The sequence below is a fragment of the Cyanistes caeruleus genome, chromosome 5, assembly GCF_971803275.1.
Source record: "Cyanistes caeruleus chromosome 5, bCyaCae1.hap1.1, whole genome shotgun sequence".
NCBI lineage: Eukaryota > Metazoa > Chordata > Aves > Passeriformes > Paridae > Cyanistes > Cyanistes caeruleus.
The window spans coordinates 47,260,925-47,288,674 of NC_141705.1; the positions used below are offsets into that span (position 1 = coordinate 47,260,925).

Here is a 27,750-nt window from a genome sequence, read left to right on the forward strand (position 1 = left end):
CGAGTGCAAACCTGATGTGCGTTACTGGTGGGATGATGTGTGCAAAACCAGATAATTCATTACTAGATTCAAAACTGAACTAAGTGTTTTAATGCGGGTGACTCACAAAGCACATCTTGCATGACAGTTGTGATACTTTAGCACTTTGGTGAAATGTATGAGATTAGAGGTGAATTTTTTAGTTATATCATCACATTTTGTGACATGAATTAGACTTGGAAGAAGGCAGAAAAGGCAGTAAACAATATTTGGGGTTCCTTTTTAAGTATTGCTGGACTTTGGTCCAAATACTAGGTACAATTTTACTGAGCTCTTTGTAAATATGTCCCTTGAAAATAATTTCTTCTGCTTGTCTTATGCTAGAGCATAGATACATGTCTCCCCAAGTAAGCCCAGAAAGAGACATAGAAATCTCTATAATATAGTAGGATTTGACTTGCAAGGAGAAGTGAGTTATTAAAAGAAATAGAAGGAAAATGAAAGAAAACCTATGCCTTTAATGAACAGAATGAAGGAGAAAAGAGGACGTTGATTTAATCTATTGATTTGCTGTGAAGTAAAAGAACAGATGTTTTCTGTTAGGTCCCTGGATAAAATTCAGTAGGCGCCACTAATGCTTAGGGACTGGTGACTCCTGATAAGATTGAGAATTTATGTCTGCTCTATTGTTACCAAATGGAGATGGCAGGTTATGCTGCTTTAGGTGACTCATTTCAGAGTACTTTAATACAGAAAAAACATCTCATTTTCGAAGACTGAGACACAGACAAGAAATGTTTTGCCAACAGTTCCCAGCTCCAAAGAAGCCAGCTGTGAAGAGTTTAATACTTACGGTAGGCAGTGGAGCACATGAAGTTCCTTTGTTGTAGGTCTGAATCCCTTTGGATGCCTAGAAAAAGGGTAGATTATCTTTATTTGCCTGATTTCTGTTTGTCAATCACCTCTTTGAATGTCTAATCCAATAATTATCTACAGAGGTGCTCAGGGAGATGTGATTACACTGTAGAGGTGTTGGAAGCAAGTCCATTTCAACATTGGCCCAGTTTATCTGACTGCCTCTCCTTTGACAGATCCAAACATTAAACAGATCACATTTAATGGAAGTTCAAAGGCTTTCCCAAAAGGTTCAGAATTCTCTGTGATCAAGGAAGGAAAAAAAAAGTTTCTCGTTTGCCTTCTTGGAAACCACTCAAAGCAATGTAATTCTGGAATTCAGATTGTCCCATAGTGCTTTTTGAGAGACCTGTGCAAAGTTTGCTGAGGTCAGTGTGTAGATGTTCCCAGGTGTCTGGTCAGCCTTCAGGCAAGGAGAGCAGAAAATCCATGCAGAAGGCCCTGTGAATGCAAAAAAAGCACACATGTGGTGTGTGTGTGTGTGTTACATGCAGATGTCTGTATATACCTACATGCATGTATATATGTCAGGTGTAGGATTTGAATTCTTGCTTTCAATGTGAAATCCACCTCACATACTGCAGTACTAGGCAGGATCTTTCTGCAAAGTGACTGGAATCTGTTCTTCACACTTCTGTTACAAGGAAGACTAGAAGGCCTTTCTCCTCACCCTTCCTGACATTTTTGACTTGGGGCTTTTATGTATTTAAATACATGCAGTTATTTACTCATATTTACTGTCATGCCTTGCTGCTTTTTGTGTGCCTACTTTTAAAAGTGCTGAAAGCTGCATAGAGAAGTATTTAAAATAACAGAAATACAGGTCTGAAAACGGTTGTTTTCCTGATGAAGTGACTTCTAAATATGTGCTTGGACCTTTTTAGTGTTGCAATTTAGTTACTTTGCAGTAGCAGATGCCCTGACAGGGCAGACAATTTGGATTTTAGTATCATATGTCAAAAGTTGCTGTGGCAAGAATGAGACTCCTCTGCAAGATGCAGGGTGTAAAACATGGTACTTGGACTCCAGCCTGGGGCAGATCAGTTCCTACTTGTGGGTGAAATTTGTAGAGAAGACAGAAAACCTATAAAGAGCGCTAAGGCCCTTAATGAGAGACTTATGTAGCATAAAATGACGTACTCTTTTAAAGACTTGAAGAAAGCGAGAAAGAATTTGAGAAAGAGCATGGCATAGTTTTGATGTGATGTTTTAGATATGAGCTAGTCAATACTGTTTATAAATCTCCTCTTTTTAATGCATCAGGTAAAAAATTATATTGACCTCTAAACATTGCTAACTAGTTGAAATGAGTCTCAAATATAATCCAGCTGATGTGTAATAGGCATTACAGACTTGGAAAGAAGTCAGATGAATGGAAACATAATTTTACTTTCCAAGTTTCTTTTACTTTTCAAGTATTTTAAATGTTTGATTATAACAGATTCTGTACAGAGTAGTTTACTTTCAGCTGTTAGGCAGATCCACATTCTCTAAAGAGGGTTTCCTGAGTCACTGAGAACTGGGAGAAGTTCCCTATTCTTCTTGAGAAAGCTATAGGCTTTTTAGCTGCTGTATGATCAGCTTTACTTAGGGAAAGACATCTGTAACCTCCTACGATTTTAATAGTGATCTTGTGTTAGTATAGCACATAACCCTGTGCTCACATTTAAACCATTCAGTTGTCCTGTTGAAGTCAATGAAATTAGTAAGCAGAAAAGGAGTTGTTCACATGCTCAGTAATAAAATGCAAAGTATTTTGAAATTCTGAGGGACAAAAATGTTAAGATCATCTAGTCAGGTTCTTTGCACAATTCAGGCCATAGATAATTAATCTGTATTTTCTATGGTACTTCAGGATCTGTGTGGGACCACAGAATATGTATTTTTGAAGAATACCCAATGCTGAATGGAAGGCTTCAAGTGACACACAGTCAGTGATAGCTGTGTATTGGCTGGCTGAATGGTTTACCTTCACTCAGAAAAAACACACATCTGATTTCTAATCTGAATTTTTACAGATTCAGCTGCTGAATCTCGTATTTTATCTGGTTTCAATAGCCTTTATCGTCCTCTGCTCAAATAGACATGCAAGAACATCGACATATTCCTCCCTAACCTTCCTTTTGAAGAAAGCAAGTGAGCTTAGTTGTGAGACCTTAAATAGTTGTTGTACTTCTTTCGTTAGCCTGTTCCCATTTTTTTCCCACTTCAAATGTGTTTGGTAACTCTTTTAAATTGAGAGCAATGTGCCTTGTCTGGAGAGAGAACTTTCTGATGAGCAGCAATGTCTGATGCTCAGAAGCGTGAGCAGTTTGGTTCAGATAAGGACATAGAGCTGCAAGCTGGTAAACAAACCTCATTCCAAATTCCTCATGCTATTTCAAATATGTAGTATCCGTCTAGACTCTGCACGAGAAAAGCTCCCTGATGTGGCAGCAGAGTTGCAGTAGAAGGTACGGAAATGGGGAACGAGTGTGTGGGAATGACAGCAGTTGTGCCCATAAAAACCTCGTACTCCTTTCTAACAAGGACAGTCGGCCCTTTTGTGCGAGGCTCAAGTCCTTTTGACACCTGTGTTCACCATCAGCATTTGAGGCCACATCATGTCTCGCAAGGCCGGGTGCTCTGCTGAAAGGGAGCTGAAACAGAAACAGAGTTGTTTTAAGCGCTAGCTGGAAATTCATTGAGAAGGCGTGCTAAACTGCGAGCATTCGTTTACAGCCGAAATCTGTGTCAACAAAATAGCTTTATACTGATGATACAGAGTCAGTCAAATGACTTGGCTTTGGTCTAAGACTAATCTAGGACAAATTGCAGCATTACCGAATTTCTGGCATCCCGTTTCCCACACGCAGAAGCCCTGCCCACCTGTTCAATCTTCAAGTGTTTGCCCCCTGGATTTCAGGTCAACCATCCGGATCAGATTTGCTCTAGGAACTCGCTGAACTGACTCAAGTTTGTTGCCAGGAACAAGAAATACATTATGGCGAGCCTCTTGGAAGGATATTGGTAGAGCTGGTGGCTCGGACCAGAGGCTTGCCCGGCTTCCCTCAGCCGCCGCTGCCCGGGAAGCAGCGCTGCCGTCCCCAGGCCGCCAGCAGGTGGCGCTGGGCGCTGCGGCGGCCCCGCGGCCTCTGCCCACGGCTGGCACCGGCCGGCCCGAGCCGGCACAAGGGCGATCGCCCCGTGCGGTAAAAGCAACACTGGAGAGCTGCGTTCTTGTCCCAGGGAATCCGTGGGAGCCGCCCGTATTGCCAGGATCCCGGCTGTCAGTAGTCTGGGGACGAGCAGGGAAGGCGTCCGGCCTGCTGATTCCACGAGCAGGCCGTGGCAGGGTAATGTCTTCCCTCGGGTGAGCGGGGGCAGGACTCGAGGGAATGGCCTGAAGTTGTGTCAGGGGCAGTTTATACTGGATGTTGGAAAAAGGTTCTTCTTCTCCCAGGGGTAGTTGGGCACTGGAACAGCCTCCCCTGGGGAAGTGGTCACGGTACCAAGGCTGACAGAGTCCGAGAAGTTCAAGGTGACCCTCTGGGGTACAGGTGCGGTGCTTGGCCGTGGTGCTGTGCAGGGCCAGGAGCTGAATTCGGTGACCCTTGTGCGTCCCTTCCAACTCCCCTCATTCTGTGATTCTGCAATCCAGACCCACCAGAGACATGCGAGAGGTGCCAGAAAGCCTCACGGTCCTGGAAGTGACAAAACTCAAACAAAACTAACTGTCCTATGTAATCTATTCCTATTTAGCGATCTAAAACCTAACAAAATAAATTTTCATAGATTATCGGAAATTTGATTAGATATTAGGAAAAGTCTCTTCACCCAGAGGGTGGTTGGGCACTGGAACAGGCTGCCCAGAGAAGTGGTCACAGCACGAAATCTGAGAGAGCTGAAGAAGTTTGGACAGTGCTCTCAGGGACAGGGTGTGACTCTTGGGGTGTCCTGGGCAGGGCCAGGAGCTGGACTCGGTGAGCCTCATGGGTCCCTTCCAACACAGGTTGTTCTGTGATTCCATTAATCACAATTTCCATTTCTTCCATTAATGAAGAATGAGGAAATTAGGGATTATATCCTCATAAGATTGAGGTGCCGCTTTCTTTGAGTGATGTAAAATTGTAAATTTAGTGTTCAAGTAAGTGTTTACAGGGGAGAAAAAAGTATAGGTGCAGCAACCATGAATTACTTTTAGCCTATTGACTTGAAAGTTTTTACTTCACGTGTGTACGTGCTCCAAGGGGAGTGCATGTGCCTGGCTTTGTGTGGCTCTGCTGCCTCAAGTGTGGGAAGATGAACACAGAATTTCAATATATGATGTGGAGTTAACAGGTGAACTTTGGGCTTTCATATTTGCTTTATTTCATAATTGAAAAATTATTTGTATACAGTGTACAAAAAATCATAGCACTGTTTCCACAGAATCTTTGCTCTTGCAATATTTTTTATTAATAACATGTAATTTATGATGCCTTGTATATTTAATCAAGAAGGGGCAATTTAACCATGGAGGTGGTTATTATTTGTTTTAGAAAAATACATTACTATGTGATTTTCTTTGGGATGTAGGAGAAATCTATTTCTATTGAGAAGAAATACATTTTACATTTGGATTATAGTAACCTGTGGGCACTCATTTTTTTGAAGGTTTTTCATCCATTATTTTAACTCTTGGTCCATTCCCCTATATTCTGGGAGACATCTTCCATGCAAAGTTAGATACAGAATTGTACAGCTTCTTTGCAAATAAGCCTTGGTCCTCTAAAAAGCCCCAAACCAACAAATAAATAACCCCAAAGCAAAACCCCAAACAAAACTTGAACAACAACTAGTGTCTTTTTGTCTAATGTTACTGGAATATATTTGGTTAATGTTACTGGAATTAACACAGATTAAAAAATTAGGATATAGTTGCATTGTTGCAGCATGAAACCAACAAAGAAGGGATTTTCTTCTTCTGTATTCTCCCTATAGGCTAATGTTATGAAATGTACAAAGCCCCAGCTCAGGCTAGATGCCTCTGCAACAAATTATTCTCATCATCAGGGTTAAAAAAATAAAATTAAAAAGCAGTAACTGCAGCCACATGGAAACATTATCAAGCAGGAATTACACACAGGCACCCACTGTCCTTCAGAGCAAGTGTCCACAGGGCCAAGCTTTCAAAATCAGCTTGAAATTCCTATTCATCGATTTAGAGATCTGGCTGAAGAGCATGTTGAATATTTGTCTTACAGTCTCTTCTGAGGGCAAAATAGACACAATTTCAAAAGGCATAAATACTTTCCAACTTACAAATCAACTGTAATTAGCCATAGAATCTTATGCAAAGAGCATCCTTAGATATGCTTTGAGTTTTCTAATATGAGCAAACACAATATTTTCTTTAAGCTGCTTAATCCATTTAATGAAAAACAATTAGAAAAAAGGGAGACCTGACTATTCTGATACATTTTTTGTCACTGATTGTGATGGATTGAAACTGGGAATTACTGGCTATCCATAAATATCACCCTTTCAGAAGCCATTTATTTGCACTGGTTTTAGTAAACAAGATGATACATTTCTTTTGAAAATGTACTTGAAATTAGTTGCAGCTCCTACTTGGAAGAGGAATGTTTGTAACTGACCTTTTTCATTTGCTTATTTATTTTACTGATTTGTGAGGCTTTGATTGAAGGCTTCCATTTCTTGCTTTTTGTTTTAGCAATGGTAATTCACATTTGTATGTGATTAGTTCAGTGGTCACTCCACAGGAGTATTAAGTAAAATACTTAGTGTGTTTCCCAGAGACCAGGCTCTCTGCAGGGAAAAGCACCAGGAGAATAAGAATTAGAATGAATTTTGATCCTGGTGGAGATTTGTAAAGGATATCTTCTGCAGGCAGTCTGGCCACTGGGAAGAGGCTTTTCCTGCGAGGGTGAAGGCAGTTACAAGGGTCAGTCTCTGATTGTGGTTGCTGATGACCACCTTTGTCATCCTGAGCTGAACCTGCTGATCAAAGTTTATGTTTTTATGCTCTTTGGTTGCTACTGCACAGAGCTTTGAAGTATCACAACTTGAAACACCACAGAGCTTTTCCGTGCCAGCCCAGATTGCTTATGGGAAAGGGATCAAATAAAACCAATTTAGATACTGCAGTTAGCAATGCTGACATCATCACTAGTCCCTTTTCAATTCCTCTGCCAGCTTTGAATCTCTTTTGCTTTACTGTTTGGAAATGATACTAAATGCCGATGAGGCAGTATATATTTCAAGTTTCCAAAGTCCTGTGAGTCATTTTTAGACAATCAAACCCTTTTTGGGGTACAGGTACCTGACATTAACTGCTTATGATATGGTGCCTGATCACATCCAGGAAGCTATTTCAATACTGCTCCATTCCTACTCTGGTTGGATAAAATGCAGTATATCTTTTATTTCCCACATATAATTGGATCGTTAAGTGAGTTTTTAGAGCTGTAGGGGACTTTGTGTGTCTGAACAGAACCTTAATTGTTGGTGTGTTCTTCCGAGTGAAGGATGTCAGGACTTTAAGATTCTGAATCTAAGTCTCGTGGTAGCTGAGGTAATAGAGGTTCAGTGATTTGGGATACTCTTTCAGGTTCTCACCTCTAGTTTCTTCTTAATTGAAATTGCATTTCTTGCACAGGAGAGAAATAGCTGAATATTATAGCAGGTTTACAGAAAAACACTGAGGGAGGAGACAAATATCATTCATGACTTTTTATCAATAGTAAAGGTGCAGGTGTCTGTTAGTGCATGTTGTTTGCTAAATCCATTCTATTTCCTAATCTTGTGCTACCTGCACATGTTTATAATAGGGTTAGTGTGCAGCAACTCTGAGAATATCTGCTCAAAAAACATTTATCACCCTGCCTCTCACAGATACTTCTACCTTCACTTGAAACATACTTTGAGCTGCACAGACCATTTTTATTTTTTTAAGATCTGAAATGAAAATGGATGAAAACACATTAGCATGAGACAGATTCTCTAGCCCTTTTTTCAATTTTTTAAATCAAGTATCAGCTCTCAAGTTAAGAAATTATGGGGTTTAAATGTAAAATTATATCTTTGGATTATTGCTGCCTAACTTTCTGAAGCAGTAGCATTATTTCTTGGAAATTAACAGTAGGATAAATGATCATTAGATTTTCTAGATCATACTACATCTGATTTATTGTTCTGTGCACATCACTGGAAGATTGTAGGAGAGCAAGTTCAGTCCAGGTTCATTCACATTGTATCTTCTATTCAGTTTAGGACTTCAAGGTTTTGTTTAGCTTTTTCCTACTCAGACATACTTTTGATTGTGAAGAATATTTTTCTTTACACCTATAAACTGACTTTGGTTGGTGATATCTCTAAGGACTGTTACACTACCTACTATGGCAATCTCTTAGTAGAAAGAGAACTTCAATAAAAATAAGCTATTTAGAGCCCTTTGTTAAGATAATAAGACAATTTTATTAAAAAATATATGTCCCAAGGATCATTTTAATCAAGATAACAAAACAGCATAAAAAATGGAGGATTTTTTTGAAGTAAGTGCAAATTTTATCTGCAACTAGTTTTGAATACTTTGGGAGTATGTTGCTTCAGAAATCACCTCATTCCTTTGGTGGAGTGACTGTGTGTTTTAGGTATGCCTGAAAAGACCAAAAGCCATTTTGGATGGGGAGAGCAGAAATGCAGAGATCATCACACCCATCAGCACCAGGTTCTTCTTGTTTTATGTTACAGCTATGTAATGTTTAAATAAAAATAAATTAAGTGTTAAGTAGAAAGTCTTCCTGCCCTAGTGTGAATAACAACATACTCCTGGCATGACAATATAGCAGTTGTTAGCTCTGTGCTGGAGATGATCTCATAGTTGGTTTAATCAAAAATCTCATCTATGCTGTAGAGAGGGCCATAGCTTTGGAAATTCAATCTTTTATCGTTTTGCCAAGAACTTTCATTGGTGTCCTTTGGGTCACATTGGAAGGCTCATTTTGTTGTGCTAGGGTTTTCTGAGTGAGCAATCACACAGAGTTTTTGTTGTGGGACCTCAGAAGGCTTTTCTCACACAGGCTGGGATGCATTAGGAAAACGAGTAAACTAGTGTCATATCATACATGCCTACTCTGTACACTGCTGTCTGTGTGTTTTGACAGATGAGATGAAAATTATAGTTATTTGTATTGAAGACTATTACTTTTCTTTAAAGTGTTAACAAGTCCTCAGTAGATATTTTTTTTTTAAATATTGGAAAACCACTTAGGAATCTACAAAGTCAAAAGCTTGCTAGTAAAAATCTCTAGTTCCTTAACTCGAGTCCTCGTAATGTGCAAATACTTTTGTTTTTAGGACAACTGCTGTTAATGAGCAGGCTTTTCCAATCAGTTTTGAATGGAATATTGAAACATGAAAGATAAACTGTAGTTACACCAGTTTTATTATTCTTCTAACTTTTTTATACTGTGTTTTTCAAGCAATTTTCTGTTTCCTGTATTTTCTAAGAGGCAGATTATATTCTGTTAAGAAGAGACTGTTCCTGCAGTCTAGAAGAAACACCTTTTAGATGAGAGGGAAAGATGCCTGAGGTGTTTCATGTGGGAACCTCTGTCATGTGTTATCTGGAAATAAGAAGAGAAAGTCAATGAGATTTGGCAGTTATTACCAAAGAAACTAGAGAGGCAGGAAAGGAAGAATCCTGACCACTGCCAGATGCAGTCTTGGGTGTTGTAGAAGATCCCCTCATTTGAATTCAAATCCTGTTTGCATTATGTTCAATAGCAAAATTTCAACGTAACAGATTTGTAAGGGACCTTATCAGAGCCATATTTCATAGCCTGTGACAATGAATCCTCCTCGTTAAACCAGTTTTCATGTATTTCTGTATGACCTCAAACCTTCTCATATATACATTATATTTTCATATAACTATGAAACAGCAAAGAGATATTTATTGTGAAAAGGCTAATGTGAGGCAACTGTAAAAGTAATCTGCCTGAAATGTTTTATTTTTCTAGGCTATGCAGTTCAGTTTGGTGTTACAAGAGTCACACAGCAATTCAGCAGATTCATGACTTCCCTGAGAACTGTGATGACAAACCCTTGCACTGCTCTGCTCTCATTCCAGAGGCTGGGCCTGTGTCCAATACTTGATAACCAAGTTATCTCACAAAGTGATGCAAAACCACCTTTGATTTAATGCAAGAGGACATTCTTCTGTCAATCAGTAGAAGTTAAACATCCACAGGTTCTTGATCCAAGCAGACACTTAGGGGTCCTTTTATCTCTGATCATGCAGCCTGAGCAAGTCATAGACTCTTGCAGCCCCATTGAAATCCCCAGGATTTAGCACTGGTGCATATCTCCAAAGCTTATTGGTGCTTTCAGGAGGTGTAAATTAAAACCAGCCATTCAAACAAGATAGTCTCAATTTCTGTTTCATGAGCCACACCTTGTCTTTATTCCCTGTCAGTGTTTCTTCCTACGTGTTGCCTCTATCTCCTGATAGTGATGAACTGTAATTCACTTTGAGAGAGCTTGGAAGTATAATTGCATCTCTTGGGCATACTATTTCCCCTGAATGCCATGCTAGGAATGTATTAATATCTCTTTTATATGCCAGAGGAATGTGGAATATGCATACTGGCAGTGTGTTTGGAGCCCAAGGGAGGGCAAGTGAGGAGAGAGGCTGGGCTGATGGAAATGCTGTTCCCTGCAGGAGGTAGGAGTGGTGGAATTTGCTGTGCCACGCTTGCATACTGAGCCTCTTCTCTGTTTTGCTAGTGGCATCCCTACACAATGTTATATCAGCTGTTCCCAGCCCTTCAGCGACACCACCCTCTTTTGTGTGACCTTGGGTCAACCCTGGGAGCACAAGGGAATACAAGGAACTGGATGATGCAGTTTCTTCCTGAGCTTACAGGACATAATAACGGGCGTGAAAACGAGGCAAGAAGGACAACACAAATATGTTTCATGCCTCTTTCTCTCTTTAATTTTCGCTGTCATTCATACATGCACATTTGTGTTGCTCCAGTACTGCTTGAAGCCCCATGTGTTGTTATAATTTCTCACTAATTAAGAAGATGATAAATTTTCCAGGCAATTTTTTTTAGGCTCCTTGCTTTGTTGTCTAACTGAGGGTAGACTTTATCAGCTGTATGCTCTTTCATGTGCTTTCTATTTCTGCCAAATAAAAGAAAATATATTTATTTACTATTATGCCTTTTCCACTCTTCAGTCACAACCCTGGGTGGATTTTCGGTTTTCTTTTTAAACAGGAATATTTCTCAACATTATCAGCATTGTTATGAAAACTAGTTGTTGTCTTCATTGTCTTTGTAGCTCTTTTCCACTCGGAACATTTATTTAATTCATTGAATAAAGTTATAAATCAAGCCGTTAGTAAAAACACTGGAAATACCTAACTGAGGACAGGTTCCTTGGCTGCATTACACACACACACATATATGTTTGTGCATATTTCCAGTTAGTGAGCTGCTAATAAGAACTCCTTGAATACAGTGCTTCTTCTAGTCTGTCTCTCCTGGTGGCTTATGAAAATGTCAAGGAAGACAATATTAAAAGACTTACTGTGCTAAAAACTGGATGACATCTACTGCATCTCCACTAGGCATGTGTCCTGTTACAGGAGAGAAGATTGCTTTATGTGCCATGGATTCATGTCTGATTAATCTATATCTGTAAAATACTAACATTTACACTTAGTAGCATTGCACCCTTCCTTTTTCACGCTTAAGCCTTCTGCTTCAAACTTCCTGTCTCATAGCAGTTCTTTTAGCTCTTGGTGCTTGCTTTTTATTCCTGTTCAAGTATTGTGATGTGGTAATATTCTACCTTTCATGCTTCTGGGTTGTGGTCTTTGTTTGTTTGTTTTGGTAGGAATTTGTCATGTTAAATTTAAAGCTGTACTTGTGATACTTGGTCTTGCTCTCTTGCTGGAGAGTATCCCTGTTATTTTTTGAATGTTTTATCAGTAATAATAATCAGTAATAATTCAGAGGCTGAAGTCCTTGCTAACAAAGGCATAATCCCACTGGGGTCTTTGGGAATTTTCTCTTCAAAAATAAACACGCAATTACTGTCAAGATTTCTGTCTTCAGACAGTAGCTGAGTGGGCATCTGGACAGGGTACTATTCCGGTTGCCAATCCCAAGTTTCTCTCCCCACCCAAGTTAGCGAAATTTCTGCAATTACTGCTCCATAAAGGGCTTAGCCAGTTGTGGGAGGCTGAATACTCAAAATCTCATTAATTTGACAGGGAATTGTTGATCTTGCCCTTTCTCTGGATGAGGCTGTATATGTTTCTAGCTAGATTGCTCCAGAGACCTGGCAGTGAGTCTAGAGGGCATTTTCCTAGGCTGTTACTCAAATTTCTGTTTGAAAATATGCAGAATATTCCCAAAGGACAAAATGTTGTTGGTAACATGACACACCCTCCCACCACCCCAGAGAATAATGTCTATTAAACCCTTTTTAATTAGTTATGGTATTATAGATCCTGAGCAGTGCATATTCACAAAACCGTTGTGAAGCCACTGTCCTGTCCCATTTCTCCCTAAGAGGCCTTTGATGCTCTTGGTCCTATTCCGTGGCTCACCAGTGCTATTCAAGTCATTATTTAGGCTTTGCAAAACCTGCCCTCAGGCTCTCAGCTTCTTTGAACATGCCTCAGTTTTTCCAGTCTCTAAGTCCTTTCTTCATACTCTGTACCATGGAAGACTGTTGTGAAACACATTTTCTGCATTCTTACCCCTTCGAGGGCTTCCATATTGAAATGTTCTCCAAACCACTGTATTTGAGGATAAAGCTCAAAAGTTCTGAAAGCTCTGATTTTATAGACTTGAGTGGAAAACCAAGTAGGATCTTAAAGGGGATCATCTGTAGAGCTTTTTGAACAGCAGGCTTTTGGGATGGGTTTGTAAAAAATAAGGTTTTCAGTTCAATATTTGTTTTAAATGAAGAGTAGGCCTCTTGCAACAGTTGCAATAACTCAATGAAAAATACTCTGTTTCCATTCTAATTTATTGTGGGCTTTTAGAAAAATACATTGAAGATATTTTTTCTGGAAAACTGACATTATTAACAGCTTCTACTTACTTGATTAGCCCTAGTATTGAGAAGTTGGCAAGAGTCAGAAGAGGAGAGTGGCATTTTAGAGAAGAAAAAAGTTGGGTAGCTGAAATTTTTTTTATCATTTTAGTGGGAAAAGAGTTGAGGCAATGGATGGTTAGGAAGAAGAGCTTGCAATTTGACTTGTTTCAGCCACAGAAGGCTGAAATGTGAGGGGGCTGTCTATGGAATGCTTGTTAGAAAGTCAAGGATTTAGCTTAATTAGAACAAAGAATTGAGGACTGAGTTAGCTATTCAGTAGTAAAATTAAAGTATGTTTCGTGATTATACTTGGTGTTTATTTTCTTCTTGACATATCCCTCCCTTTACAAAACAAAATTAAATACACTGGATGAAAGCAGAATTTACCTTAAAATTTGATTTGATGGATCTTCTGAATGAAAAGCATTTAGGTTGCTGCTCCCTTTCTCTCTACATATGTAGCAGTACAGGGTGCATGAGTATAAATGTCAGGCAGCTGGGAGCTGTTTGTTTTTGGAGAACTGGAAGGTCTTTGAAAACTGCAGGAGTAGATATGTTTCTGAAGTTTTATTTCATTGTTTAGCTTTCTGTCATCCAGAAGTGCAGTGTTTACTTAAACGTTATACAAGCTCAGTGTTGTAAATTAACAAGTACTGTTGTAAATTAGGAGTCTTGGCTTTAAACTGCTGGACTCAATGTTATAATTGAAAACATCTCTACACTCAGCTGTTGAGTCCTAACTTTATAGAAATACCTTGGTTTCAGAATGTGACATTCACAAGCGGATCTGAAAGGTTATGCTGAACTAAACCTGAAGTGTACATTTGAATTTTTTGATTAAATGAAATCTGCCATGCTAGTCAGAAATCCAAGCAATCTAGGGTTTGATGCCCTCTTCTTGTGGCAGAGCTCCTGTATAGCTGCCGTGCATGTTATTGCTAAAGGTGTTCCAAGCATTAGATTTTAATTTATATGGTACAAAGACAGTCTTTGCTTTCTGAAGGAAAGTTTGTCACGTTGGCATTCATGTTTCATGCCAGTTTATCCATCATGCTGCACGTAAACACAGTTCCATTAAGAGATGGAAGCTCAGAGCAAGATAGAGGAGAATGCCGGAGGTAAGGTAGCTCTAACCCCAAGTAAGAGTTAAGCAATCCCCAAGAGATGTGTTGTGCAGTAGAAATGGAATGGAATGGAATGGAATGGAATGGAATGGAATGGAATGGAAGGAGCACAAACGAGTCAGAACATTAACACTGTTTCAAAGAGTACAACTGCAGGAAGAACCAAATAGGTAAGAAAGACAAAGTAAAGGTGGGAATGTCTTAAAAAATAGGAAAGACTTCAATGTGCATTCTTCATACTGTGATGTCTGTTCTTCCTTCCCTTTAAAAAAGAATGCATACATTTTATACATTTATATTTATTTATATATATATACACATTTATATATATTTATATTATATACATTTATACATATGTGATGGAACTATTTATTGAAGAGGGTTGCAGAGCGTGAACAATGGGAGTGGAAGTGATTGAGCAGTAACAGAATAAACATTTACCCTACAGAGATCTTACTTCCAAATATGCTGTGTGCTTTCTGTTAAAAAAAAAAAAAAAAAGAGATCTCACACAATCACAGAATTGTTAGGAAAGGAACTCTGGATATCATCTAGTCTAACCCCTGCCAAAGCAGCGGCACTTGGAGCAGGTGACACAGGAACATGACTGGGTGGGTTTTGAATGTCTCCAGAGAGGGACTCCACTTCCTTCCTGGGCAGCCTGTTCCAGTGCTCTGCCATCCTCAATGTAAAGGAGTTTGTCCTCATGTTGAGGTGAAATTCCTTACATTTTAGTTTATGGCCATTTCTCTTTGTCTTTTCATTGTGAACCACTGAAAAGAGTCTGGCACCATCCTCTTGGCACCTGCCCTTGAGATACTTATAAATATTGATGAGATCCCCACACAGTCTTCTTTTCTCCAGACCCCAAATCTGGGCTCCAAAAAAGGTGCAGCTCCCACAGTCTCTCCTCATAAGAGAGATGCTTCAGATCCCAAATCTCTCTGTTGTCCTCCACTGGACCTGATCCAGGATCTCCTGTCCTCTCTTCTACTCAGGAGCCCAGAGCTGGACACAGCACTCCAGATGTTCCTCACCAGGACTGAGTGAAGGAGAAGGATCACCTACCTTGACCTGCTGGCCACAGGCTTCCTGGTGCACCCTAGGATACCATCATCCCTCCTGGCCACAAGGGCACTGCTGGCTCATTTCAAGTGAGAGATGTAAGTGAGAGGTTTCTTTAAATGATGCTGGTTCAGTAATGATTTTCCTTGTCTCAGGTATTAAACATGAGGCAGCACTTGAAACCTAGGACATTTCTGAGAGTTAAAACCAGATTTTCTTATTTCCCTTCTCATGATGCTAGAGTATGGGACTTTGAGGTTACTGAGTTTTGGGGAGTGATTGTAGGAAGGGAACATGCCATGTGTTGCTTTGTTTGGTTAAAATGATGGCTCAGGCATTTTACCTCTGATTCCTCAAGGGCTGAGCTCCCACAGTTGCGTACATCCCTACATAAGCTCTGGGCAAAATTTCTGGTATTGCAAGTGTCGCAATTTCTCAAATCATGAGACAAATACTCAGTTTTCATTGCTTTTCTGATATTTGAAATTACAGAGGCATCTGCTGTCCTGTTTTTCTTTTTGTATGTTAAAACCCCACCAGTTTACCTACATGCAGTCTGGAACATGCCATGTGGTATCCCTGCTGGTATTCCTCCTCGCTGTGAGAAAAGGTGGTTTGTTCTCCAGCTGTTTTCTGCTTCCCTCACTACAAGAGCACTCAGCTTCCATCCTATACCTTGGAGCAGGATGTGGCTGATGCCAAAACCACCAAGGGTGATTTTGCAGCTTGGAATTTCCCCATGGCTGTTGTGTCCATCTACTAAGTATAGCAACAGAAAAACATTCAATTCAGCAATTTCTTTTGTTAAGAGTTGATTTTAAATGCTGAACACTGCTGCTGTGAACTCAGCTTCATGTCATTGCAATGATGTACCATGAATTGGTTGAGCACCAGGCCTGTCCGAGCTCACAAAGCATTTGGACAAGGCTTTGAGAAACATGCTGTGATTTTTGGGGCTGTGCTGTGCAGTCTTGGACTCTATGATCCTTGTAGGTCCCCTTCAACTCAGGAAATTCTGTGTATTTTATGATAACTGCTGACTTCATTGGTTTTTGCTTTAGCTGAGAGTCACATGATGATGTCACATGTATCTTCAGGAGACTAAAATGCTCTGCGTAAGCTGCCATACACTATTTTTCAATTTTTCATGGCAAATAAAATGCTTGTTAAACCTCAAGTGCCTCTGTTAGGATGAAGTTACATGTGAAGTTACAAGGCAGTATTTATGTGACTTCCTCATGTGAATGAATGTATTGGTAACTTCATTCCAATAACAAATAAAGTCAAGACCTCTTAAATGTTAGCTATAAACATAAAACCAGACTCTTTTACATGAGGTTGGAGAGGTGTCAGAGGTAAATTCTGCAATTCAAAAGGGAAAGCATTTTAAACAATATTAAAAGAAACCTGCACCATTTTTTCAAGCCTCTGTTTAAGTATGCTTCTTGATAAAAGAGTTTATGTAATTGTTTGCCTTGTTAGAAGTCTAGTCAAGCAATTTTAATTTAGCATCAAAGAAAAAAAAAATTAGTGTGCTTTCTGTTGGCAAATTATAGCACTCAGATATTGTCAGTTCTGGCATTCTTGTCTATCTGCTTACAGTGGTATTCATGGGACTTGATTTATCAATGGTAACAAGCATTAACCTGGCTGAGAGCCTGTGATCACAGGCAGCCTACTCTTTACAATGCATTTCTTGACCTGACTCCAGCAGTTTCTTCTACTCCTGTGCTGGCCCCCAGTCCTGCTGATGCTTGTCTTGGGTGGCAAAGACATGCTGCTGTCATGTGGCATGGCAAATGACAACATTGGCCAGCCCTGGCCTAAAACAACTGTTTTTCCGCTTTCATTTGTGTAAGATTATTTTTGTAAACGTGCCTAACCATTTGTGTTTGTTTAAAATTATTTTCTTTTCCTGTTTTTTCGCATGGTCCTATAGAAAGCTGAACCAGCTCAGCTGAAAGATAGCGTGGGAAGAAGGGAGCACGAGAAAGGAGTTGCCTAAATTGGCCCTGATGCTAAAAATTGATAAGCTGGGACTGGAGCTTCAGTGTACAGGTCTATAGCATGGTGGCTGAGCTGGCAAAGCCAATTTCCTTGTTCCTACTCTGCCCCACCAGTATTCAGGGACTTGCCCTATCTCACGTGCCACCTGAACTATTTTCCTAGGGTTAGTAATGACCTGGCTACTGTCCTTGTGGACTTTAATACAGAGTATGTAAAACATGAAATTGGTCTGCATTCCTATCAGTCTTTATGTGTGAATACTTTGTCTTAAATGAGAATTTTCTAAGTATTGGTATTAAAGGGGAGAAGTACTACAGCTTTCTGGATGTTATGTGTCTACTGATCATCCTTCTATCTCCATTTGTTTTACATATCAATGATTTTACATAAGAAACTACAAAACAAATGCATATTTTGTGTGCACTAAGGAGAGCAGCAGCTATGAGAGCAGCAGTTGGACCTCAGCTATAAGTGGTCCAACCACTGCTGCATGGAGCCCTCTGGGAACTCATTTACCCTGCAATGCAAATTTGCACTCTTGCCTGCAGCCTGTGCTTTGCTTGTATGACAGAACTAAATATTGACCTTCTTCATTTCCTCTCTTTGTCAGACTTTGTTTATGGCTCAGAAGCAGCACAAGGAGGGTGGAGAAGCATGCATTTTTTCCTGCTTGTATTAGCCATTGGGTCTAGATCAAGAAATATATGGTCAACATTTATTTAACATGATCAATTGCAGACAAGTAAGTTCACGTCACTTCCACTAACATTTTTCCATTTAAACTCTTAATTCTCCCTCTTGTGACCTCAAAATGGAAATTTATCACAATCTGCTAGCATTTGAACATTTCTGATGTTATAGACAGAGATTTGTGGGTATCCAGGGCCTAGAGGATCTCAAGCCAGACCGGCAGATCCCAGATCTGTTAATGTAAACTTTAGGGACTGTTTTTACAGAAACACTCATTTCAATGAAAGCTGACTCTATTTTCAGGGTTACAGGCTGAAATGTGTGCCTGTACTGAGCTGTGTAACAAGCAGAGCGTTGGAAACTCCCATTAAATAAGCCAGAGCAAAGGACCGGGGAGACTTCTGCTCCAGTGCTGTGATTATTTTATAAGAATCTGAATCAGATTATGCCTGGTGATTTGTGAAATTTGCATTCAAATTTGAGTTCAAAGCTGGAACTGTGGCCAGCCTAAAGTCACCTGGAGTTTTGCCTTTGACTTCAAAGGGCCACACTTTTTATCCAGTTCTACAGTTGCTGAGTGATTTGAAGGAGGTCTTTTTCAGTTCCTCTGCAGAGACAGGTCTATTTGATGTACAGCTCTATGCCATGGCAGCAAAATACTTTCTCTATGAGGTTTCTGTGCTCCTCTCACTTATTCCTTCTCCTAAAGTTATAAATCTCTGTTAAGGGCACCAAAACCCTTCTGTGCAACAGCTGGTACTGATTTCAAGGATGCTCCAGGTAAAGAAAAAAGCATCAGCAGAGCAATATAATTTCTGTTGGCAGGCATTTTTGCCTAGATATTAAAAAAAGAGAAATTGATCTTTTCTCTCTGTCATGCTTGTTTGTTAGAAGAAAAAGCGTGCAAGAAATACAACTTGCATCCACAAAGCAGTGTCCAGAGACAGAAATCATCCTCCATCCTGTTCCTCTGGGAAATGTGAGACAGGTAGGAGAATTGCAGACAATGGTGGTGTGAAGGGATGCAGGACTTCCTTAAGGAGTGATAGGATAGATACCTTTTCATGTGGGTTTTAAAAGTCATAGTAACTCTTAGAACAATGCCATCCCACTGCAGTCCTCATGGCTGAAATACCTAACTATGCAAATAGGCAGGATACTTAACAATTTTCCTTTTTCCTTCCTCCCCTCCCCAAAACTGTTATGGAGGCCCTGGCTGCTTTCTTAGCTCAAATAATGTTTGACAGTTCAGTAACAAGACAAAAGACAACCTTCTTTTTTTTTTTCTTTTTTTAAATCCAGATAATTTAATACAATAAAGAAGCAAAGACATCAAAGCAAAGAAACCATATACATTGTACAAAGCGTTGGGAATCTGTTCTCTTTTCAAAATTTTGACATGTGCTATGTACTGTGGTTACAGCTATTAAGAAAATACAGACGTCTTTCCTTGCAGTCCTCTTGCTATTTAAAACAATAATGTGAAATGTTTTGATGCTGCACAGAGACACACACAGAGCTTTATTGCTGGCTTTAGTGAAGGTGGGTACAATACATTTGCCTTGTACTTCATTAGAGCAAGAGCATGGCAGTTCAGTCAGAATGAGAGACATGTATTAGATTTATGACACAGTGCAAGTTTTGTGTATGGAGACTGCTTTCTTGTTCCGTCTTCAGAGCTCTGCTTAACTTCTTTTGAAGCACTTTTCATTATCCTTTATTGCCTGGGAGGGTGTTTTCAGAGATTTTCCTGCCCTACACCATAAGACAGGAATGCTATTGGGACATAACATGGAAATGCACAGGAACTGTTCTTATGATCTCTCATATCTAGAGGGCACCATGTAAGCCTGTGCCAGCATCATCTGTAACTGGCACAACAGTTCTTGAAACAGCTGGTAGAGGAGACAAATGGTCTAACATTGCTCACAAAAATGTCTCTTTTATGGACCAGGTGATGTCCATAAGACCCTCAAGCTCCTATTTACCTTCAAGCAGTTAAATTATATATAGATTGAACAGAGGGAGTAACATAACTTAGTCTTCTTGGGAGGAGAGGATGAGCTGTAAGTCATGTCTTCTACTGGGATTCCAAATACAAATGCCTGGCTTGTTTATTTTAGAAGCTGAGACTGAGTTATCTCAGTTACCAAGTTGATTATGCTTAATAGGCTCAGGTTGCTTTAATTATCATCCCCATAAGTGTTTTACAACTGTGGGGAGATGGTTCTAGAACATAACTAAATATTGAATTAATGAGAAGGGCTAGGATACAAGGTTTCAGATGGGGAGGGATGAATGGTAGTTGTTGGGCTGTGTTATTTAGCAGTTAATAAATGTATTATTTTGCCTTATTATGTTGTCTATCAGGTAACAGGTTGCAGGTTTAAGTGAAATTTTAAGTGTGGAAATAACATTTTCACACAAATTTAATAGGCAGGTAGTGTCAAATTCCGAAATCCTGCTTCTTGCTTAGATAGGAAGGTGAAACAACAAAACTGATATTAAAAATAAATAGGTATTTGTGAAAATTATGTGTGAAAACATCAGGTGAATGCTCTCTTGAGAAGATTTCCAAGTCCCTGAGTTACCTCAGGATCATGAACTTTCTAGTTTAGTAGGGAGATATGGTAGATAGGAAAATTTAATAGACCATTTTTAATACATGAGAGAAGCTTTTGTTTCCTATCAGGTATAAACATAGTTGTAGTTTCCCCTGAATACATTCTGATCTCTGCTTTTGGGTGAAAGCTTTGTAAATAAACATTCCTGTCTCATGAAGGCTCCTAATATGAACAGTAAAACTTCGTGGGTTTTTACCCCTTTGGTTATGAACCATGATGGAACCAAGAAAGGAGACCATATTTGGTAAGGATCAGACTTTGTTGCTAGCAAATTTTATTCATATAAATAACGTGTCTTATTGCTATAAAGTATTGCCTAAAGAGACAGGCTAGACATTGACTAAAGAGATAGGCATCCATCAACAACAAAACTGTGAACCAGACCAAGGGAATATAAGCAAAGGAATGGGGTTGTTTTCATCTTGAATCTTTAGATGGATTCCTCAGATTATTTAGTGCTCTTTTAGTTGCTTAAGTTCCCATTGAACTTGGATTTGTCTTGATCTAGTCCATTCCAGACATTGTTACTTAATCTTTTACATATCCCAAGATGTCACTTGGATTACTAACCAGACTTTTTTATGCTGTCAGCCATAATTTCCCCTGGAATAACTGCCTTGCTGCATCCAGATAAACATCTTCATATGAAGTACATTTATTGTTGCCCAACATGGAGACATTCCAGCTCCTACTCCAGTTGGGATGACAAGACTTTCAGACAGCAATAGTAACCTCTAAGTAAACTCTTACATAAAAGATATAGACTCATATTAAAATAATATTTATAATCTGCGGATATTCCCTGTGGAAAGGGGATTTTAGGACTGATGCATCTCTTTGGGTTGGTGAGCCCATGATGTCGGACTGAAATACATTCAAACCACCTGCTAAGTGCACAGCTGAACCTAAGACAGCTGAAGGAGGACTTGGGGTAAATGGGTCACAAGTTAACTACTGGAAAATATGCCAAAGTCTAATAATCGGAAAAGACATTTGCTATGCTGCTTTTTGGTATGAATCTAGTAAAATGGCAAAGGAGGGAGTGACAGTTACTTGTGTTGCATAACTGGATACAACAGTTCCTCATTTGTCACAAGAAAAATTAAATAAACATTTCAAAAAGGCATTTTATGCTTTTCAGATGAGACTGGGATTCCAAATGTAATATATAATCTGTAAGTCAGAAGTTCATTTTTCTGATGTATTACATAATTTTTGAGCATATCTAGAGAAACAGGATTAATTTGAAATTTCCTTCTATCTTTTTATTTGTTGCTGCTTTTGGTATAACTGTACTGCTATTTTTATTAATTATGGAGCATGATAATCACAAAATAGGAATCCCATGTTCCGTGCATTTCTAATTTGTATCATGAGAATAGGATACTTCATTATTACTATTGGCAGTGGCAACAGCAGTTCTTATTCTTTTCATATGCTTTACTAGCATCAGGCCAAATATTATGGATTATGACAGAGTAAGACTCTTTAAGCATGTGGGTAATGATGCATTGCAGGGGCACAAATGAGCAAAAAAGAAACTGCAGTAAACTTTGGGTAACCTTGTATTTTAATCCAATCCTGTAAAGTTTCAAGCACATGTTAAACTTTGCTCATGTGAGTGGTGCAGCTGCTGGCTAAGAGCTGAATTATCTCTCTAGAAAAGAGCATGGCTTGAAGGGGAGCTGCCAGTCTGTGGCATAGGAGGCACATGTGACCTGTGAAATATCTGCACGTATCTGAGAGCCCCCTGAAGATGGTGACTGAGTATCCTTCCGTCAAATGTTAGCATGGGACAAACCTGCTTGCTGCAAGCACAATTTCATCAACACCAGTAGGGCTCCATTTCCAAATAGCTACTGCCTAAGAGGGGACAGATGAGCCCTCCTAAAAGGAAATGATAGACAAGATCCTTCTCCAGGTCCTCATGCTGGAAGGCATTCAGAGATGTGCCTTGGTCCACTTTACTCAATGGTGTGTAAGGAAGGAGAGATTCTTTCCAAAACAGGGAAGAGCACGTCCAAGCCATAATGATACTGTGTATATTAGTACATTTCTTACGGCTTCTGGTCATTTATTTATTAGGTTAGAATTCTCTTATTTTCCCAAGGAAATATGAAAACTCTTAGGAAAATGTTCTTCATACACTGTGCCTTTGATACTTAGCTGAAGCAACACGGCTTCTGTAGTTTCCAAGTCTAGCTTTGCTTTAAATGCTGGTCACTGGACTAAGTATTTCTATTCCCTAATTCAGAACATTTAATTTCCTGGACTGAGAAAAGGAACTCTCAGAAAACTAGAAGATGCAGAAGGCTTGAGTATAAAACATGACAAGTACCTTTGTGAAAAAAAACAGCACATGGTAGTGTAAAGAGGCATCTTTTAAATGAGGTGACCACTCTCCACCTACCAAGATGCAGTTGTTGTGTAGCTCACTAGAGGGCATGTGGCTGTGCTTTATAATCCTGAAGATAAAGAAATCCTTATTAAATGGGGGGGAGGGGGGAGAAAAAAAAGTATGAACCAGATATTGCTCCATTGCAAACATAAAATATTAAGAATTGCACCCACTTATTTCAGTTGCTCATTTAAGTACATTGTTTGGAAAAGAAGTTTAGATTAGTCTTGTAGCATGCATACAATGGCTTTTCTTTACCAGGGAACGGAAGCAGAGGTATGTGCTGCAATTTACCCTGAATTCATTTTATCCTGTTTTTTTTTTCTTACTCTTTTTTCCTGCTGTTTCTCTGGGAGAAAAAAATTGTAGATACCATAATGATCCCTTCTTATGGAAGCTGCCAGAATAAGCAACTCAGATATTTGCCATAAATATTTCAGAATATCTAGCATTTCTATTTGTAACCACTTAATCTTGTACACATGTTAAAGGAAATCAATTTTAAAAAACAATTATTTTAGATTTAAGTTTTCTTTAGGCAATAGAAACTAGAGGACCTGGTTATTTTTAATATGCCTTTACCTTGGAGCTTTAAAATATAGAGGCATTTGGATCAGTTGTTTTCATTTTCTTTATAAACAACCCCTAAATCTCCTGAATTTCCTAAGTATTTCCAGTTGTTTTCAATTTTGGGGATAAAAAAAGGCATAATCCAAAGAAGTCTAGGAAAACCAGTTTCCCCCTCATTTTTCTGTTGTGTCTTGCATTAAGCCTGAGTGCAAAGCTCTTTGTCCTTTACAAGTGTAGTGAGTTTGCATTTGCTGAAGAGGACACAGGTATAGTATAGCACCTACCAGTTAAGTGTGGATGCAGAATGAAATATGGCAGAGGACATTGCTTTGGGACCAAATTCTGGACTGCTTCTCTTACCTTTTGTTTTAGTTCAAACTCTTACTTGTACAAACAGAACTTTATTGTGCAGTGGCCTTTGTTTTTCCAAAATATTGTTCCTCATAATCTCTTAACTCTAAGACCAAGATCTAAAAAGGAGCAAACAAAGAAAAAAAAAAATCCAGGAATTCTACAGGACTAGGTATTGAGGAACATTTCAGAGGGACTCTATTGTTTGCTGAGGTTTTTTATTGTATCTCACATCCATGACTAAAGAGGCAAGTGTTGAAATATTTGTGTGGTCCATGAGTGGCCACTGGAGCCTGTCAGCTCCCTTCTGAAATGCAGTTCAATTGAAAAACAGCTGCTAAAATTTTCTCCCTGACCCATGTCACTATCAAGGCACTGCTTTCTAGTTTTTTGTGTGGTCTGGGTACCAGTGTCTGGTCAGCATCCAGCCCCACCTAAGTGTCCAAATCTCTTTAATTTGCCTTCCACCCTTGATGCACTGTTATTTTTCTGAGCTCACTCCTCTGCTCAGCCACTGCGTCACCCCAGATCTGCCTTCACGCAGCCCACATGGCTTTTGTCTCCTGCACTGTTAGCATAGCTTCTGTGAAGTGATAGCTCTGAGTTTCATGGGGGAAAACTGTAGTGCATCTGAACAGAGAATGTAAAAACCAGAAGGGAGATAAAAAGCTAAAAATTAGAACACATACCCTCTATCATTTCTCAAGGTTCTCTGTTTCAGCAGTGCCTACAGAAAGCTCCTGAAAGACACTATGGCCGAGTCAGAGGAGAGTAGATCACACTGTGGCTTTTATTGTAGCCTAAAAAGATGTAAAGCACAAACATATGAAAAACAAATATCAATGGCTATATATTCCTCTGATACCTTCATGTGCCATTTTGAATGCCTTCTTGTTAGGGCCACAACCTGTAATGACATCTGGACTACAGGCTGGTGGCTTCGAAACAGTGAGGGTAAGGGTCACACTGGTGCTGGTAGTGACCGAGGTGGGGCAGCTGTTGGGACAAACCACAAAGCCTCTTGGCTAGCAGGGCAGGTTCACCTGCTTTCTGCTGCAGCCAGCACCAGCTAGCCTGCTTACAAGTAGCTCCTGTTGGTTAATGAGACATTGCCCTGTGCTCACCTTGTCACATCTGCCACCTGCAGAAGGAACGTGAAGCTGGCATGTGGCTTGGCAACAGCAGCGTCAAATAAAAATCTCCTCTGTGAGATGGGGCAGTGGTGGCAGAGCCTCTGCAGAGTGTATTTGTCATGTAACAAAAGTCACAGGGTACATTCTCTATCTCATCTGTATTAAGACACAAAACAGCTGGGGTTAAGACAAGGCACTTAAAAATTGTATGTAAAATCAGCTAGCTACATAATGAAAGGCTGATACCAACCATCTCCCAACATTACTTTATATTCTGACTCTGAGAACCCAACAAACCTGATGCTATTCAGCTGTAATTAAGAAAGAAAAAAGTAAATAAAAAGCAGTCTCTTTGCTAAAGCAAATAAATTTAATATATCAAAGTAGCAACAAAACTTTTTTTTTTTTCTATATTGTTTCCCCTACTAAAGAACCCCATTATGCATCTGCCATGAAGATTTGGATGGTGGGTTGAGATCACACTGAAAGTCAGGGTGGCCTACATCAGAAAAGTTGCATTTCACAGAACATTTGCTATTGATATGTTGGGAAAGTGTCAGACTTGTGGGAGGACTGGAGAGTATTTGCATGATACATTAATAAGAAACAGTTTAGTATACTAGATTACTAAAGCATGGTTAATTCTGAAGCCAAAGCCCACACATTCTTAACTTTGTTTCCCAGCTGAAGAGCCAGTGTGCTCTCATGTATTGTACAGAAACCGGAGTGTTATTCTTTGAAAGCAAACCAGTGTTTAGAAATTCCAAAACTGAGCTAACAGCTCAGCATATAGGCATCACACAGGATGTTATTTTAAGCTGTAATGGAGAAATGTCAGTACAGTCAGTATCTGTATTTGCAACATGTGTGTTTTGAAAAAGCAGGTTACATACATTCTTGCTTTACAAGTCTTGCAAAAGTGAGTTTCATTTGTCTTGGGAAGTTCAGTATCTGACAGGCTGATGGGAGGCCTGCTCAACAGTTCCTAAAGGCTTTAAAAGATGTAGGGACATACACATCAGTTTTGATGGGGAGCTGCTTTTTGACGCTGCATTCCTCCTCCCAGGAGCATTTTGAAACAAAATTTTTGAACTTCACAGTTTAACTAACTTTAACCAAGTTTGCTGTACCACATCCCCAGCTACTGTACTTGTCTTTTGGAAGCATTACTCATCTTTCCCGCCTTGAGAAAAGCACTGGGCCTATAGGAATGTATGTTTTCTAGAGCTGTTTTTAAATATAGTATTAAAAATGTGGTCCTATTTCCTAAGATCATATGAAGAATTAGAACTAGAGTAGATTAAGTATCTTCTCATTTTAATCAATGCAATCAATGCAAAAAGTTATACAGCCTCCAAGATGAAACTGGGGTGGCCTTATTGCTGGAGAATGAAAAAGCTATCAAAAGCTGCTGTGATTAGCTGGTTACCTGTAAATTCAGTGTTTAGGAGCTGAGAGCTAATAATGTTAGAGAGAGATTGCATGTGAGTAATCTTTTAATCATCTTGATTATTTTTTTTTTACTATTTTTGGGAGGGATTTTTCTGTCTTTGTAACAGACAGTGGCTTTCATTGAAGCAGCAGAGCTCTACCACCCAGATGCTTTGTGCTGAGCTCTTCCCTTACAGTTAAGGCCACTGTTTCTCTTGAGTTGTATATGGTGTTCTCTCAAAAGTGACTTAGATTGTCGCTCCTTTGGTTTGTTAGACTTTTTATATCCCTTTCTGAAAAATACCTCTGAAAGCAACCATCCGGACTGCTTTGATGATTTGTTGCTGACCATGTGGGTTGTGTGTGGTAGAAAATGAAAAGAACAGGCTCTTAGCCACTAATTAATAAATAGTACCATGAAATTTGGAAGGATGTTATTTCCACAGAGAAGCTCCCTGCTCCTGCCCCAGAGATACTGGATTGACAATCATCTGTACACTGGTAGGGACAGAGATAACAAAAAAACTCACATAATAAAACCATGTGAATGTTAAAAAAAATAACAAAACAGATACATTGGTAAACCCAAATTATTTTTTCTTTGATTATGCACAGACTCCCTGTGAAGAACCTTCTCTTGTTCATTTTTAGATAAAGTATTATGGTTTTATCAGAATAGTGTTTTTTGATATATAGAGGCATGGTTTTAAAGGTTTTTTTCAATAACGTTATACTGAATTTAAATATTTATGCCAGAATTGATATTTTGTTTAATGAGAACTATGAGTAGACGTTAGCACTTTAATTTTTTATTCATCATTCCCTTTGTTTTAATGTTGTGGGCTACTTACTGTTATTTCATGAAAAATTCCTAACCAAGGAAGACCAAGATTTAGCATGTATCATATTGGTTTTCATTTGGTATGTAAAACTGGAGAGATTGCATAGCCTAGACATAAAATATGGGGTAGAAGTGAGATGTTTTTTCTCACTAGCAATCAGAGTCTAGGCAGGTACATAGGAGTAAAAAACTGGGGAGTTGGAAAATATAAGTTAAACATCCAAAGTTGATCAGACGGGTGAGGAAAACCAGAGTCAATGTATTCAGCTGCAGGTTTGAATGGTGTGAATGTCCTTGGGGACACCACCTGCAGTGCTGTGTCCATCTCTGGGGTCCCCACCACAGGAAGAACATGGACCTGTTGGAGCAAGTCCAAAGGAGAGGCCACCAAGCTGATCAGCGGGATGGAGCACCTCTCCTATGAGGAAAGGATGAAAGAGTTGGAATTGTTCAGCCCAAACCAGTCTGTGATTCTGTGATTCTATTTAAACTCTTCTCACCCCTCATAAGTCATACCTAG

The 27,750-nt window shown here is 39.4% G+C and overlaps 1 protein-coding gene across 5 annotated transcripts in view; it reads left to right on the plus strand.

The window, feature by feature from the left end:
- Positions 1 to 3,764: 3,764 nt before the first annotated feature.
- DKK2 (dickkopf Wnt signaling pathway inhibitor 2) overlaps positions 3,765 to 27,750 on the plus strand; it is a 73,259-nt gene continuing 49,273 nt past the window's right edge. Inside the window, exons 1-5 of one of the 5 annotated variants that reach the window (XM_086888624.1) lie at positions 3,765 to 4,229; positions 15,119 to 15,283; positions 17,803 to 17,934; positions 18,774 to 18,870; positions 19,185 to 19,424. The gene's annotated coding sequence lies outside the window, so the exon portion shown is untranslated. The remainder of the gene's footprint in view (positions 4,230 to 15,118; positions 15,284 to 17,802; positions 17,935 to 18,773; positions 18,871 to 19,184; positions 19,425 to 27,750) is intronic. The other 4 variants (XM_086888625.1, XM_023924707.2, XM_086888623.1 and 1 more) reach the window with 4 other exon arrangements.